General features: G+C 45.1%; 1 pseudogene; it reads left to right on the top strand.

The window, feature by feature from the left end:
* Nucleotides 1–14,623: 14,623 nt before the first annotated feature.
* Nucleotides 14,624–14,731, top strand: LOC123323274 (annotated as a pseudogene).
* The last annotated feature ends 2,351 nt before the right edge of the window (nt 14,732–17,082 follow it).

The following is a 17,082-nucleotide window of genomic DNA, read 5'->3' as shown; positions in this document are numbered from 1 at the left end:
TGACATCCACGTTTCTCATGCAGTGTTGGAACCCAGAGAATGAGTGGGTGGTGTTGTGCCCCAGCATGGCCCATGGGCTCCTTAAGCCTGCAAATACCTCTGTATGCAGCCCCTTCATTAAATTTCTTGAACCACGCCCTGGAGAGTGTTTCCTACTGGGGCCCTGATGGCTACAAGATCTTATGGGATGGGAGGGGGGCTCAATGAGAGGTACTCACAGCCTCTTCAAAGGGGGAGGTTACTTTCTAAGGGAGTTTACTGAGTCATTTATTTATTCAAAAGATGTGATTTAACTGACCAATTTTGGGGTGCTCATTACGTGGGCCCATCATTATGCTAGGCAAAGCTGTAGCCTCCCAAATCTTAAAAACCAGAATTGCGGATGAGCGTCATATATGCAAAACCCTGCAGCACATGCCATAGATGTCTTTGATAGAGAGAAAGACAAAAGTATCAGCAATGCAGGCCTTATGAGTCCTCAAAAGCATGGAGTTTTCAGAGTTAGGGTGTTACCTGGAGTGTTAAGGAGAAATTTAATCCTGGTTAGTACTTGGAGGGGAGAAATTTAATCCAAAGGAACAAATGGAAGGCCATTGCATGTAAATGTGCACAGTGGACACTGTGCAATTCTAAGTCTATGTGAGTAGTGCCTCCCTCCCATCTCTGAATTGTGCAGTGCCCAACCTGCACAACCATACATAATGGCCTTGGGCAAATAGAAATAGAAGCTGGGGAGGGCTTCCAAGATCAATACCAGAAAAGATTAGGAACAACACCTTTTTAATCCAACATGCAAATCTGATCAGGTCACCTTAATCATGCACTGTTTCTTAGTGTTGTAGGGCTAATGAAGACTTCTTAAAATGCTCTGAAATGTGTGCTCTGATCTTACCTGACTCTCTAGTCTCAATTTGCATTATGTTCTTTCTGTACTAGCCACACGTGCCTTCTTGGCCTCCTCTGAACTCATCATGTACTTTCCAGCCTCAGGACCTTGCATAGTTTACTTCCTCTGTCTAGAAGCCCTTCCTCTTTGTCTACCTCTTTTTGTTCTTCCTTCAGATCTTAGATAAAGGGTCACTTCTTGGAGAGGTCTTCCCTGATCTCCCTGAGCAGGTGGCACCCCCCCCCCCCCATCAGACACCCTTCTAGCACAGCGTAGCTCTCCTTCATAGAACTGCTTGGAATTTGACATCTGCTTTTGTGATTATTTGGTGAATGTCTGTTGTCCTAGACAACTCTCATAATGATAACAAGAACAGCTCATTGGATGCTTTCAAGCTCAAGAAAGCATTGGATGCTTTCTCTTGCTGGGTCCTCTTTTAAGGTCAGATTAACTCAGTTGATCTGCACAGCACTAGAGTGAGGACGGTACTCTGGTTACCTACCCCTATTTTGTAGATGAGGAGACACAGAGAGGTTAACTTCCTTGACCAAGGTTAAGTAGCTCAGGAGGATGGGGACCGCATCTGTTTCGCTTGCCCTTGAGTACCCATGCTCTAACATGCCTAACCAGCCCCATGCCTAACATGGCAAACTATTGCAATTTCTTGGCTACTTGAATAAAACGTGTTTGAGCTGAATCTCCGAGAGCTGGTACCAGGCATGAGGTTCCAGTGGTCCACCAGTAGGGGAGCAGGGGTGGGTTGAGAGACAGAATGAGAAGCACAAGACAAAAGAATCCAGAAGAAAAGCAGTGAATAAAGCGGGAAAAGATACTCTTTTTGTTGGCCTTGAGGCATGGTGACAGGTCTGCGGGTTTCAGCGGGGAAGGGCCAGGCCCAACTGAATGCCTATCAGATGTTAGAAAAAGGGGTCACTAGTAGTGACTGGTAGGGTCACTGGGACGTGTACCCCAGGTAGGTGCCCCAGACCTCACCCTTGCGGATAGAGAGCACCTGGGAAAAAGAAAGTTTGAGGTCACAGATGGTCCTCGTTTCTTCCAGTTTATTTTAATCTTTCTCCAAAAGATCACACTTCACCAAAGGATATAATTGGAATCTTCCAGACCAAGGGCATATTTCATGAGGAAAGAGCTATAGGAGGTCTGTACACTCACCTTGACTCACAGGAAAGTGGAGAAGGAAGGGAATGCAATTATGATGGATTTTGCCGGGCAACAGGAAACTGTCACTAAATAATAAATCACTGAAACGCAGCTTTTCTCTGGGATCACCCAGGTGTATTTGGAAGACTCAGTCTTTAGCTGAGCTCTGAGTTTCTCACATTGGCTCATGTTGTCAGCCAAAAGGGGTAGGGATGGGAGACAAAGCTCAACGACAAGTGTCATTTTCTGTTGGTGTAGAGAGAGGAACATTGGATGAGAAATCCTAGGACTCACTGTCGTTTTTGCCTTTTAATGTACCTTGTGACCTTGATCGAGTTTTCTCGTCCCCGGACCCCAGTGTCCACATCTGAACAGTGAAGGGCTTGGAATGGCCACTCCACTGTTCAGTTTCTGTGACTTTCCATGTGGCAGAGCATGTTGTCTGTGGCTGATGCTGTTGGCAGCGCGGGGAGGAAGGGGAGGGAGGGGCTCTTAGGGGTTTGCTGCCTGAAGGCTACCGGAGAAGGTCTTAGCATCCAAGTGCACCATGGGTCTGTAAGTGGATATGGTGACAGTAGTAAGAATGGTTTAACATGTAAACTACATGGCACATTTCACTCCTTGGCGAACTCAGCAGTTCTCCTGGGAGGCTTTCTTGTCGCTTCTGGTTGCTGTTCCTGCATGGGAAGTCACAAATAGTAGCAGGCAAGTGGTCCCTCTTCATGAACCTATTTGCTGATCAACATCTGATACCAGAAGAGAGAAAGGACCTTAGAACCCCCAGCTCTGTGATAATCTGTACCTGGTAGCTCTTTAAAGGAAGCGTTTCTCATTGTGGAGCTGAAGCACTATTCTTTTTTTTTTTTTTTTTTTTAAGATTTTATTTATTTACTTGAGAAAGAGACAGAGAGAGAGAGAGCACAGAGAGAGTGGGAGAGGCAGAAGCAGACTCCCTGCTGAGCAGGGAGCCGGACGTGGGACTCGATCCCAGGATCCTGAGATCATGACCTGAGCTGAAGGCAGATGCTTAACGGACTGAGCCACCCAGGCGCCCTGGAGCTGAAGCACTATTCTAAAGTTGAAGATTACCCAGCATCGCTAGAATGTTCTCTCAAAAAGCTGTCATGTCTCACAGAGTCCTCTCTTGGCTTTGCTCCCATCTGTCCCAGGAGAGAGGGAGGAACGAGATGCATTTCCCCCTCTTACGGAAACAGGGAGAACTGAAACAGCGGGGGCTATGACTTTGTCCAAGGTCAACCAACTAGCCTCTAGGAGGCAAGCCTGGGTCTCCCAGCCTAGTCCTTTTTGTTGTCACTTCCAAAATACTACATTCAAGGTCAAGCTTTTTTTGGTCTCCATTTTCCCTCTTTTACTAGCTCTGCCTGTGGAGGGAGCTGCTTACTGAGCTGTACTAGAGTTTCTCTGGGGAGGTCAAGGTCAGCCCATGAAACTTTGCAAGCTGAACGCTCTGAAGGAACCCCAGCTTCCAAATATATCTTAAGTCAACAACAACAATGACGATAGGTAAGGTTGTCCAGCACTTACTATGCATCAGGGACTGTTCTCCTTACCTGTATAGTTACCATATGAGGGATGTATTAATATTATGATAGTATTCTCACCAGTGTGCAGAAGAGGAAACGGAGACTCACGGAAGTCAAGTAACTCCCCCAAGGTCACACCTAGAGTGGTTTTGTATGATGTCCACTTGGCCAAGCTGGAATCAGATTCCCAGAACCCTCTTCGTTGCATGGTCCATGTCCACTTCTTCCTCGCTGCCGGTCCTGCTGACCACCAGCAGCCCCAGTAGCGTGCTGGAGACAGGACAAAGCCTTCTCTTGCCATGCCTGCCCCTGGCACTCCCTGATGACCCAGGCCTACAGCTGGAACTGCTGGGCTTCTCACTCCCGGCTCTGACCGGTCCCCCCAGGCCAGTGCTTCGGGGGAGGGGGGTCAGTCAATGACTTGGCACCCATCCTCCCATTCACCCTCTTGGACCCTCACATCTCCAGCCACTCGCACAACTGTGGAAGGTCCAAGGCCTCTCCCGATGCCTTCATCCCTAATGCTATAGTGGGTCTCCTTCCCTGATGGAACCTGGCTGCTACCCACGGCTGGTAAAAGACTGAGGTAGGTCTTAAACCCAAAGCGGGCTGACTCTAAAACCCACACCAGCAACTCCTTTTGCAGTAACTGGGGATGAGGAAATACAAATGTCGCCAGCCAACCCTTCCGATTACATAGAGCGAATCCCAGGGATTTCTGTAAATACCGTGGCTTTAAACTCTTGGTGGAACTTTTCTTCTTTTTCACAATTTCTATCCCACTCAACACATTGATGAAATGATTCTCAGCAGCCCTCAAAAATAAAGTTTGCCAGCTCAAATCTTTAATTTGGTAAACATTAGCATAAGGGAGGGCTCTTCAGCTACAGTCCTAGGGCCGTTTGGGACCAAATAATTTATTGTTGTGGAGGCTGTCCTGTGCATTGTAGGATGAGTAGAAGTAGCCCTGGGCTCCCCCCCGTAGTGGACAGCGGCACCCCCCAAGTTGTGGCGATCAAAACTGTGTCTAGACATTGCCAAATGTCTTGGGATGGTAAAATCCCACCCAGGTGAGACTAATATGGGGCAACAAATCCCATGGGTGCGTGGAGCCAGCACTTGGAGCTGGGAGTCAGTGGAGGGCTCTTCTCCTCTGGTTTGATGATACTCTTTCCTGGCACCTTCCTGTGAGGGCAGACAGCTCCTCTGGAGGCTCCTTCAGGTCTCCTCATTCTGGGCTGGGCCCTCTTCCCCACTCCACGTTATCCTGGGTGACACGGCCTGTCCCTGCCTGTGGCCATGAACATTACCCTTCAGGATACCATGCTGGTCTTCCAACCAGTCCCCCTCTTCTCTTATGTCTTCCTACCCACTCACTCTGTAGCAACTTATAAAAGACACACATGCACTATTAAGTTATGAAAACATGCATGGGAATTGTTTTTTCTACCCTGGGGGATAGAGATTACTGTCTCAGGGACTAAAGGCAAGGGAAGGATAGGAAAGGGGCCTTGGCTATACTAGGAATAACTATCTGCTTAAAAGAGAGAGAGAGAGAGAGAATGGCTCCTGGGTGGCTCAGTCAGTTAAACATCTGCCTTTGGCTCAGGTCATGTTCCAGGGATCTGGCCCAGGCCCATGGCAGGGGTGTTGCGTGGCGGAAGGGAGCCCACATCCAGCTCCATGCTCAGTGGGGAGTCTGCTTCTCCCTCTCCCTCTGCCCCTCCCCCCTTCACCCCTCCTCATGCTCTCTCTCTCAAATACATAAATAAAATCTTTCAAAAAAAAAAAGAGGGATGAAACAGATTATACAAATATTAACATCTGTTAAATCTGAATGATGGGTGTTTGTGGCCTTTTACTTTGTTTTCTGAGCTTTTATGAAATGTTTCATATTTTTAAGAAAAGGTAAAAGTATATTGCACAACTGTGACTAGCCGTGTAGTAAAGCTGCAACATTATCTTTTATTTTTTATTTTTTATTTTATTTTTTTAAAGACTCTATTTATTCATTTGAGAGAGAGAATGAGAGAGAGAGAGCACATGAGAGGGGGGAGGGTCAGAGGGAGAAGCAGACTCCCTGCTGAGCAGGGAGCCCGATGCGGGACTCGATCCCGGGACTCCAGGATCATGACCTGAGCCGAAGGCAGTCGCCCAACCAACTGAGCCACCCAGGCGCCCGCAACATTATCTTTTAGATAATAGTCATAAAGCCACTTCAAATCCTACATAAACTTTTGATTCAGAGACGAGAATGGCCCTCCTTGTGAAATAAACAAATCCCAACTCGACTTGGCTTGGCGGTAAATCTTTGCTCTTCCCCTGGATTGGGCTGTTTCAGCAGAGAAGCTGCCAGGTGGGGAAGGTGAGGGGTCCCAGCCTGCTCTTCTCACCCTGTGCTCCTTCCCTGCCACCCAGAAGTGACATTTCACTTCCCAGTGATGTTGGAGAGAGTGGGGGAAAGGATATAGAAGATCGGGCTAGTTCTCACTTGACTGGGGGGCTTTGTGCTGTGACAGATCCTTGAAGCTTGCTTTCTCTCATGGTGACCTTTTTTTCTTATGGGCTTGGTAGGTTTTCTGTTTTGGTTTGTTTTTTGTTTAGTGAGAGCCTGTTTTCTAGAATTCCCTTGAGTCTGGTCACTGCCAAATTGTCCCCTGAGCTTTCTCCCTCAGCCCTGGAACATCCCGGGAACACCTCTAGCTTCATGCTGTAGAGCCCTCCTGGCCTCCCCAGGCAGCCATATGCCGCAGGGCGTAAGACAACTGCCTGGTGGCTCTCCCTCTTTCCTCCTGACGTCTGGTATCTTCTCACCCCAGTGTGACATCCCCAGGGACACCAAGGGCAATAGCTTGTCCTGACTCTCTGCCTCGCCTTCCTATCAATACCAAAGTCCTTAGATGCCTTTCCTTGGGGTTCTCCATTTGGTGGCGGTTCTTCCTGCTTTCACTATCTACTTTAGCCGTTCCTCCAACTCCTCCTGTTTTTCACTTCCCGAAATCCCTGACTTACCTCCAAGCCTCAAAGAATGACCACAACAGTGGTCAGAGTTGTGTTGTGTTGCACTTCTTCCTGCTGTGTACTGCTTTCAGTCTCTGTATCTATCTCTTTGTCTATCCTGCCTTCATAGATCTACTTTAATGCTGATGGGGCACTTCCAATGCTGAGTACCATATGCCTGGCCCTAGGCCGAGCTTCTCATGCACGTCATCCAAATTTACAAAAAAAGAAACCGAAGCTCAGAGAGGTTAAGCAACCTGGTCAAAGTCACACAGTTCAGGGACTGGCAAGTCTGGTCAACTGCATAGCCCATGTCCTCAACGTCTATGCATGCTGCCCTCCAAGACTGGTGATGCAGGTGAATATTGGGGGGGGGTCCCTCAGGTGAGTGAGGGGCGAGGTGGGCTGGGAGAGAGAAAAAGCATCCTATCTCCTTACGTTTCAAAACTCAGACCCTGCTTAAGACAGGCGCCCATTTTTAGGTTCACATTTTTCAGCTCTGTCTTGTCCAGGCCACAAGTTTGGAGGCATATGTATAAAAAAAAAAGTCAGGGTTGAAAAATTAAGTGGAAACATACATGCTTGTGAACACACATATAGTCCCCATGAACTCCTATGATGTGTTTGGATCTGTCTGCTGTACTCTAGAATCATGATTTAATGAGTGTATGAGTTTCCCAGGGCAGCTATAACAAATTACCAGCTACTTGGTGGCTTAAAATAACAGAAATGTATTCTCTTAAAGCGTTGGAGGCCGGAATGGAGTTGTTGGTGGGGCCCCGCTCGTTCCAGGGATGCTAGGGGAGAATCCTTCCTGGCCTCCTCCAGCTTCTGGTGTCTCCTGGCCTTCACTGGCTTGTGGCCACATCACTTGGGTCTCTGCCTTTGCCTTTCCAAGGGCTTCTTCCTCCCACATTTCTGTGTCAATTTCACTTTCTCTTGCCATCTAACGACCTGTCATTGGATTTAGGGCCCACCGTGATCTAGGATGAGCTCATCTTGAAATTTTTACCTTAATGACATCTGCAAAGACCCTTCTTCCAAATGAGGACATGTTCTAGGTGCATCTTCTGGAAGCCACCGTTCAGCTCGATACATAGGTTTGCTGTGCTAGGCTAGTGGTGTGGTTCATGACTCCTCCATTTCTCCAACTATGAGTTGGTACACCTGCCATCAGCTCTTTCACACATGATTTATGCAGAAGAATGAGAGTCTTGGGGAAGCCAAAACAGTCAGCTGGTGTGAAGCTGCCTCCCCTCCTTCAGCAAGAGCCCTCTGTCAGTAAATAAAAGTCTAGATGCTTTACAGAACTAATGTGTCTTCCGAAGTACTCATGCTCTTGGAGAGGATCTTGAGAAATGGGAAAATTGGGCTCAACATGTGTGAAAGAACTGTGTCCTCTTCAGGGGAAAGCCAGGGTACACATTTCAGAGACCATTACTATTATATAGAGACACGGACACATAGCAACTAAGTGAAAAATCATCGCTGCTAATATGCCCATCTCGGGGACTTGCTCCATTTCCCAGACAGTTTCAAGAAAAACTCTCTCTCTGAATTGCCTGGAAAGAATCAATACCGACTGGATAAATCATCACAGCCCTAGCCTGCACTGGCGGAACCGGGGAGGACTGCTTAGCGAAGGGTCCATCAAGCATAATGAACGCTTCCAACGTGGCTGGTGCACCTTTCCCCTGACCAAGTTCAACTCACACTTCATCCAGACAGGTCCTAAAGCCTCAGTTTCATGGGCCCAGCCCCAACCTGGTCTTTAGGATCAATTTAATTTTCCATATCCCGGGAAACGGTATAGAAGCCTATTTGTCCAGCGTTTGTCTTTTGGCAATTGGACACGTTTAGTTTAGCTCTGCAGACACGGTGGGGGTGGAGCCGGCCACCTAAACCGTCAAAGGCAAGAGGGGAGCGCTCTTCTAGAACACTGTGCACAGCTCCATGGCAACGCACCTGGGCCACAATTAAATCCTTTTTAAACATTTTTTTTTCTTATTGAAAAAATAATGTTCCTGCTAAAAAAAAATAGATAGGGAAAAAAAAAAAAAAACCTGCCTAAAATCCCATAGCACAGAAACAACATTTGGTCCGTATCTACATCTGTACTTTTGTAGCTGTCCTTGTGTCTCTGCCTCTGTCTGCCCCTGTATCTGTCGCTGGTTTCATACCGCGCTTGTATCTATCACTATATTTTAATAACAAGATAATCCTCTTTAAGTGCACACAGATTCTGTTTTGTGGTCTGCTTCTTTACCTAACAGTGTACTGTAAACACACTTTCATGGTATTTTGGATCTTTCATCATTTTTGACAGCTATATATATATTCTATTGTATAGATACACCTTAGTTATTCAAATAATCTCTTATTATTCTGAACTTAAGAATTTTACCAGTAAATCTGTGCAGGAATCCCCGATTTTGCTCTTAGAAAAAAATTCTAAAATTGAAGTATCAGGGTTGATGTTGAAGGTGTGTGTTGAGAGTTTTTGCCTCGAAGGTCGCCTTGGGGAGAATGGAGGGAACAAGGGAGTGAGACATTGGAGGTGGGGCTTCCCGGAGGAGGAGCAGGCTGGGACAGTCAGGTGGTGCGGGGGAGAGGGAGGGCGGTCTGTGAAGAGGGATAGAGGTGTCAGTGGGTAGGTGCGGGGTGTTCAGAGAGCAGTGTCGGGGGGCCTGAGCTCAGGGGTGCGGTGGGCAGGGCCAGCAGAGGCCCGAGGTAATGGGGGAAGAAGGTAAAGCAGAGTGGGAGCAGAGCTAAGGAGCTCTGACATCATCATCCTTTGGGCCAGGGAGTCTCAAGGAGAGGGGAAAGGGGCACGTGGACTCCAGGTGTGTTTGAATCTTCAGAACTTTTCTTTCCAAGGGTACATTCCCTGCCCCTCCCTCCCAGGTCTGAGATGTTTCTCTCTCTCCTCTCTCCCTTTGGTAGATAGGACTCCTGCCCCCACTTTACCCCAGCTCCTTTGAGAATCCCTGTGCAATAAGAGGCGTGATTGGTAGGCTTATGCTCCTAGGAGTGGTGTGGAGGCAGGAAAAAGAGGTAAGAATCATTGTTAGGGGCGAGAGGGGACTATTGAACGTTGCAGGCAGATTCTGACTTGTGGTCTGGAGAACTCCTGTCATGATCTACATGGGGGCTTCTTGAATCATCTGTGGCGAGGGACCGACGCCCATTTTCTTTTCCTAATGTATTACAGACCGATATTTTTAGGAAATACAATAAAAGCGAATTACTAGAAAAATGCAATAAAAACTGTACAAAATACAGGCATCAGTTTTTAAGTAGTAGTTTTAACAGACGCAAAATAGCCCTGCCAACTTGCTTAAATTTCAAATGCTTCACTCAAGTCCTGTTCTTACGTTATTGCAGACCCGTAATCAACATTGTGTGGATGGCCCCCTCCATGATCTGGTCAGAGGGAGAGAGACCAATTAGCAGGCTGCTTGCAAGGTTGCAGGGGACAGAGAGCATCCCAGGGCACCAGCTAATGCTGGGGCAGGAGTGTGAAAAGGAGGGGGAGGTAGTCAATATGTTTGGTCTTACTTCACCCATTTTGTTTTATGACTAAAAAAATGCTTTTTAGTTATTTTCCTTTTTTTTATTTTATGCTACATTTTTTTTCTTTATTCTTTTATTTCCCCCATTTGGAAGGTGTTTGTTCTGTTTTTTGGCACTCTGAGTAGTTTTCATGAAATTAAAAAAAAAATTGGCACCTATAATTCTCCAAACATCCAAGGAAAATATAAACTCAAACCACAATGAGATACCTCACACATGTTAGAATGGCCATTTTTAAAAAGACAGGAGATAAAAAATTCTGGCATTAATAGAGGGAAGAGGGACCCTAGGCACTGTCGGTGGGATTCTAAATGGGTCCAACCACTATGGAAAACAGGATGGAGGATCTTCAAGGCATTAAAAACAGACCTACCATATAATCCAACAGTTCCACTTCTGGGAATATTTCCAAAAGAAATGAAAACACCAATTCAAGAAAATATCTGTACCCCCATTTTCATAGCAGCATTATTGACAATAACTCAGACATGGAAATAACAATGTGAGTATCCACCAATGAATGAATGGATATGGAAGTGGTGGTATAGATACACAATGGAATATTATTCAGCCATGCAAAATGAGGAAGTCTTACCATTTGTGATGACATGAATAGACTTTGAAAGCATTATGCTAGCAAAATAAGTCCGAGAAAGACAAATACTGTCTGATCTCACTTATATGTGGAATCTTAAAAACAAAACAACTCCTAGAAAAAGAGATCAGACTTGTGGTTAGCAGAGGTGGGGGCAGGGGGAATGGGAGAAAGGGGGTCAGAAGGTCCAAACTTCCAGTTGTAAGATAAATAAGTACCAGGCATATAATGTACAATATAATTACTATAGTGAGCTGTATGCCGGAAAAGTTGGGAGTAAATCCTGAGTCCTCATAGCAATGGAAGCCTCCATGCCCTGGGTTGGCTTGGTTCTGGGGGTCATCACCTCTCCTTGTCCCCCTCTTGACTTGAGTGCTGCTGGGCCACACAGCTTCCAGGAGTTGTCACCAGTCCCTCTGGTCTGATGGGGCAGGAAGGCACTCTCCACCGTGGCTGGAGCTGTGACTCAGCACCTTGCTTGGGCGTGGGCAAACTGGCTCTGGGGCTGGCTGGCAAAACTTCTTGTCTGAGGATCCAGATGAGGCAGAGCGGCACCCCACTGAGTTCCCTGGTCAGAGTCACCCCCAATTTGGATCTGCAGATGAGCAAAGTCATTGGTTGGGACTACCGCTTGGGCACTGCAGGTATGCACTTGGTCGGCCAAGATCTGTGTGCTGGTTATTGCGGGCCCCTCCCCCACTTTTCCATCACAGACTCCCCATGGTTGGGGCCTGCAGGTTCCCCTGCAATCCTTGTGGGGTGAGATCAGAGTAGTGGCTCCCGCACAGTGACCCACAATGCTGGGGAGGCTGGTTGTCCCCTCTGGGTTCTCTTTTCCCACTGGAGGGACAAGAAGCTCAGGGAAACCTCTCGGCCTGCGGCTGCACTGGCCTGGGGGAGGGGCAATGCTATCAATGTGTACGTGTTCCTTTTACCCTTCTAAAGCCCTCTGTCTTGGTCTGGGTGGTGGAGGAGGGTGCTTAAGCCTTACCCCTGTGTTCTAGGATTCTTTCGGCAGTGCCTTGTTCTTGCATAAATGTTAGTTGTTCTTGTGAGGGGGAGCGATGTCAGGAAAGACCTATAGCACCATCTTGGTGACGTCACTCTCTCTGTCGCCATATTTATAACATTTATTTGAACATAGCTCTGTGTTTAACTGAGTTCAGTGCTCACTCTTGGTGCTTTTTTGGAGTTATTTTGAATCACCTCTTGGGATGACTGAGGAAAGCACTAAGTAATATTTCCACAATCCCTGGTAGTGTGTGTGATATAAAAGGAAGAAAAGGAGCTGCTGACCTTCTGGAGTAGGCTGGCATTGCAGTGGGGCTTAGTGTTCTCCTATTGGACCATAAATGACTTTGCACAAAATAAGTATCTGACCAGGCCACTCTCTGACTGTAATGGATCTAAACACTTCACGGTCATGTCTGAACACAAAACATGACCATTGTCCACACCACAAAGATGATCAGACATCTCCCTGTCCTGGCTAATATGAGTGACTGCTGCTTCTTAACCAATTTCTTTAGTTTTAGCCTTGTCTGGTCTTTCCTCTTTCTAGATAAGATCTATTAAGCTACCCAGTCGTAGGATTACCTCTGCTTCCCGAGAGCATCAATCCGCAGCAAAGGCCCACATCCCAAAATCACTTAACCCAAGACCAAATCTTATCACAAGTTTTTTTTCTAATACCCTCTTGCTGAGACACTTCAAGGTTTTCCGGCTGTGTTCACCCTCACTGAGATGAGTAATAAACCCAAGTGGTCCAGGAATTTTGTAGTCCCCTCCCATTCTGACTCTGGCTCAGTCCCGTGACTTGCTCTGACCCATGGCACGAGAGCAAACTTTATGCAAACAGAGGCTGGAAAGCACATGTGTGTGTTGCCTCTTTTGAACCCCTGCTACTACTGTGAGACCAAGCTAGTACGGTGGAGGATGAGACACATGGAGATCAGTCAAGTGGACCCTGGTGTCCAGCCGAGGCCACCAGCATGTGAGGTAGTCTAGCTCAGATCAGCAGAATTCCCCAGCCAACTCATGATCTTGCAAACCAAAATAAATGTTTATTGTTATATCTTACCAAGGTTTTGTGGTTGCTTGTTTTGCAGCATCATTGTGGCAATAAATAATGGGTATGGTTTACTGTCTAAGAAAATATTTCTATTGACAACCTATTTGGTAGAGAATCACAGGGTCATACATTTTGCCCCAAAACTTTATAGGTTTGCTTTGTTGTCTTTTATTGTTAGGGTTTGATTTTTGTTTCTGGTTAAATTGTGAATCTCTTTTGGTATCACCAATTGTTTATAAGTTGGGTCTCTTATCTCCATCCTATTTATTAATTTCTCCTTCATCTTTCTAATCTTTCATTGATTTTTTATATTTTTTTGAACACTTTCCTTTTTTTCAATTAGCTCCATTTTTATCTAAGGACTAAAATTCAACCTCCTTTTCTTCTACATCTTCTTTCATCTCTTGTTTCATAGGTTCTATAACTTCCTATATTGGGTTACCTGTAATAACTCTCTCAATTATGTGCTCTTGCTTTGCATTGTTTCTTTTTGAGTGATGCAGAACTTTTTAACAGTGTGTGTATGTGTATTTCTGGAATTTTCAAACAAATGGGCACCTGGGTTCTTTCTCATCCCATTATCTTCTACCTATATGATGGCACAATTACCCTTATGGCAAGCTGTCTCCAGTTGAAGAGTGAATGGATATGCACAGCTCCTAACCAAAATTCACGTGTCTTGCAAACATTTACCTGAGAGAGTTTCTCTGGGTTATCTGCTTTTTTTTCTGTTCTGAATATGATAAAGAAAAATATTTCTGAGTAATTTGAAGCAATGTGTAGTTCTTACATCAGAAGTTGACTGTGAACAACTACTACTCCTAGTTTTTCTGCTTTCTCTCTTTTCCAATGGCTGCCTAAAAATTCCAAGATGAACACTCCATATCCTGTCTGCTTCCACTCTGGGCCAGTGCATTTACCATCTCTGCTGAATATAGAGTTGTATTGTCCCATATGGAAGCCACTAGCTACTGTAGATATTGAACCCCTGAAATATGTCTAGTCCAAATTGAAATGTACTGTGAGTGTGAGATTTCAAAGACATGGCACAAAAAAGAGAATGTAGAATATCTCATTTATATTTAAAAACATTGGCAACATGTTGAAATGATAATATTTTGGACATATTAAAATATTCTATCGTAATTAATTTCACCTGTTTCATTTTACCTTTTTAAAAGTGCTGCTTCTAGAGATTTTAAATGATTTATCTGGTATGCATTGTATTTCTATCGGACAGTACCAATAGAAAGAGATACTGCACCTGAAACTAATATAACACTACATGTTAATTGTACTTCAATAAAACAAACAAATAAATAAAAAGTACAAACCCACAAAAGAGAGAAGAGAGAGCGAGACAGAGAGAGAGAGACTAACACACAATGGAGCAGAAATCTATGGTTACTTCAGAAAGCCATTTTCTGATCAGCACTGACCCTGTTCTCTGGCATGAGGATACATAGAGGAGGTTTATAAACACCTCTGCTCACCTTTTTCCTGTCTATCTTTGCCATTTTGCTAACAAGTTATGCAACAGAAATACAAAGGATCATAAGAAACTACTACAAACATTTGTATGTCACAAATTGCACAACCTTGAAGAAATGAAGAAATTACTAGAAACATATAACCTATCAAGACAGAATTATGAAGAAATAGAAAATCTGAATACTAGTAAGGAGACTGAACCAGTAATCAGAAACCTCCTAACAAACAAAAGTCCAAGACCAGATGACTTCACTGGTGAATTCTACCAAACATTTCAAGAAGAATTAATACCAATCCTTCACATTGCTTCTCGGCCTTTTGGCTAAGATCAAGTGTAGTATCTGTTCTTATCAGTTTACTTGTTTTGCAGCATCATTGTGGCAATAAATACCAATCCTTCACAAACTATTTCAAAAAATAGAAGAGGAAGGAACACTTCCAATTTTATGAGGTCAGCATTACCCTGATACCAAAACCAGACAAAGACACTACCAAAAAAAAAAAAAGAAAAGAAAAGAAAGAAAATTATAGGCCAATATCCCCCATGAATATAGAGGCAAGATTTCTCAACAGAGTATTAGCAAACAGAATTCAACAATGCATTAAAAGGATCATGCACCATGAGCAAGAGGGATTTATTACAGGGATATAAGGATGGTGTCTTTGCCATTTTGTTTCAAAGATCAAAGTAACTGAGGGCTTCCAGTAGTTTTTGACCTAAGCCCATTATGTTATTTAAATTTTGCTTTGTAGCAAACTACTGGAAACTTAGTAACATCTGACAATGAGCATTTATTTCTCACACAACAGAGGATTAGCTTGGGCTCTGATCTAGGCTGGACTTGGATGGGACACATTAGCTGAGGCTTCTTTGCTCCACACCTCTCTCATCTTCTAGTGGGCTAGCCCGGGCATGTTCTCATGGCAATGGTAGAGGAGCAAGAGGGAGAGAAAGCCTAATCTTAAAAACACTTTTTAAGGTTCTGCTTGTATCACACTTGTTGACGTCCCATTGGCCAAAGCGAGTCACATGACAAACCTTGACTCCATGTGGGAGGGTGCTATGAAATCACAAGGCAAAGAGCCTGGATGCAGAAAGGGATAAGGAACAGGGACTCATCTCCCCATTGTAAGTAGAGGGAATTCCTCCAAAATTTGGGGGAGATACTAATTTGTCTAGTTTCCAATGATATTTCAATTTTGCTTCAATGGGAAAGCAGGGAGCTGTCATGACCCTTGCTGTGTTGCTTCAAGTGCATTTTTAATTTCCTCTTTAACTGTGCTTTCAACAAGCTATATCATTGGGTACTTAAAATACGATATTCCATTCTCCTTTTAGATAAATGTTGCAAGAAATTTTCTTGTGATTATTAAGTTAGTAAAGAGTTTTTTTTTTCACTACTACTACTATTAACTTTTATTATTGTTATTATTCGTCACATGGAGAAACAGCATAGCACATACCACTAAGGCCAAAAAGAAGACTGGAATTGTCCAGGTAGTGTCTATTCATCAGGGATGAGCTGGTGCACTTGGAACGAGGGTAACAGTTTCTTTTTGGAGCAGCCAGATGGGAAGAAGGAGATGTTCAGGCCAAATGTTTGCTTTCAGCCAGTCTGTCTGGCCATATTGAGAAGGGGTTACCAGCTAAAACATTTGCTATTGATTATAGAGGATGATATGAACCATGGAGTAGTTTTTTTTTTGTTTTTTTTTTTAAAGATTTTATTTATTTATTTGAGAGAGAGAGCACATGAGAGGGGGGAGGGTCAGAGGGAGAAGCAGACTCCCCGCCGAGCAGGGAGCCCGATGTGGGACTCGACCCCTGGACTCCAGGATCATGACCTGAGCCGAAGGCAGTCGCCCAACCAACTGAGCCACCCAGGCGCCCGAACCATGGAGTAGTTTTATTTGGAACCAGGCAGAAGAGATTTGCATCCCAACTTTACAACTCCTTAGTTGTGTGCTATTGAGCAAGATCTTCCACCTCTGAGAGAGTCTCCTTCCCTTATTTGTAAAATGGGGCCAATGAATTTCTACCCAACAGGGCAGCTGAAAGGATGATGTGAGATAGAATGGCATTAACACAAGACATGCTTAGGAAGTGGGAGCTAAACTCCACTATGTATATATGGGACTGTTTGGGGCATTCCCCAATTCCCCCAATTCTGTCTTCAGTTGACAGTGGGAGTTATTTAGTGCAGCTGAAATATTTTCTAATTGCATCTTTTACTCATTTGTACATTAATTTATTTATACTTTCTTTGTTTTACTCATTCATTTACTCGATAAGCATTTATTGGTAGTTTCACAGTTGGGTTCTCCTGGAGCAGACAGTGAGATGGAGTTTGAGGAGGAAAGTGTTTGTTAGGGACCAATATCTGGGAGGATAAGGTGGGGGGAAGTGGGAGCGGACACAGGGAAAAGCCACACCATGATACAGGACAAACAGGAAGCTGCTGGGAGGTCCTAGAGAAGATGTGGCCTGTTGGGGTTGTTCTGTGGCCACATTTGGCCAGAATGGCTGTGTCTTTATACTGCTGCCTTGCTCGTTCACCGGATGAGGGCTGTCCTGGGCAGGGCACGACCTCAGCTGAGGTCATGTAGAGCTGAAGCAGTCTCTAAAGGAGCTGGCAGGGGAAGGCTGTGTGTTGATGACACTCAGTGTAGAAGGGCAGCAGGTCCTTCCTTGAAGGGAATTCTGGGTGGCATATCGTCATGTCCATCCCTGGTGGCTACCCTGGGCAGACCCTGTGCCCAG

This window comes from Neomonachus schauinslandi, chromosome 1 (assembly GCF_002201575.2).
Source record: "Neomonachus schauinslandi chromosome 1, ASM220157v2, whole genome shotgun sequence".
Lineage (NCBI taxonomy): Eukaryota > Metazoa > Chordata > Mammalia > Carnivora > Phocidae > Neomonachus > Neomonachus schauinslandi.
Note: the sequence above shows the minus strand (reverse complement) of the source record. Positions and strands in the feature narration are given on the sequence as shown.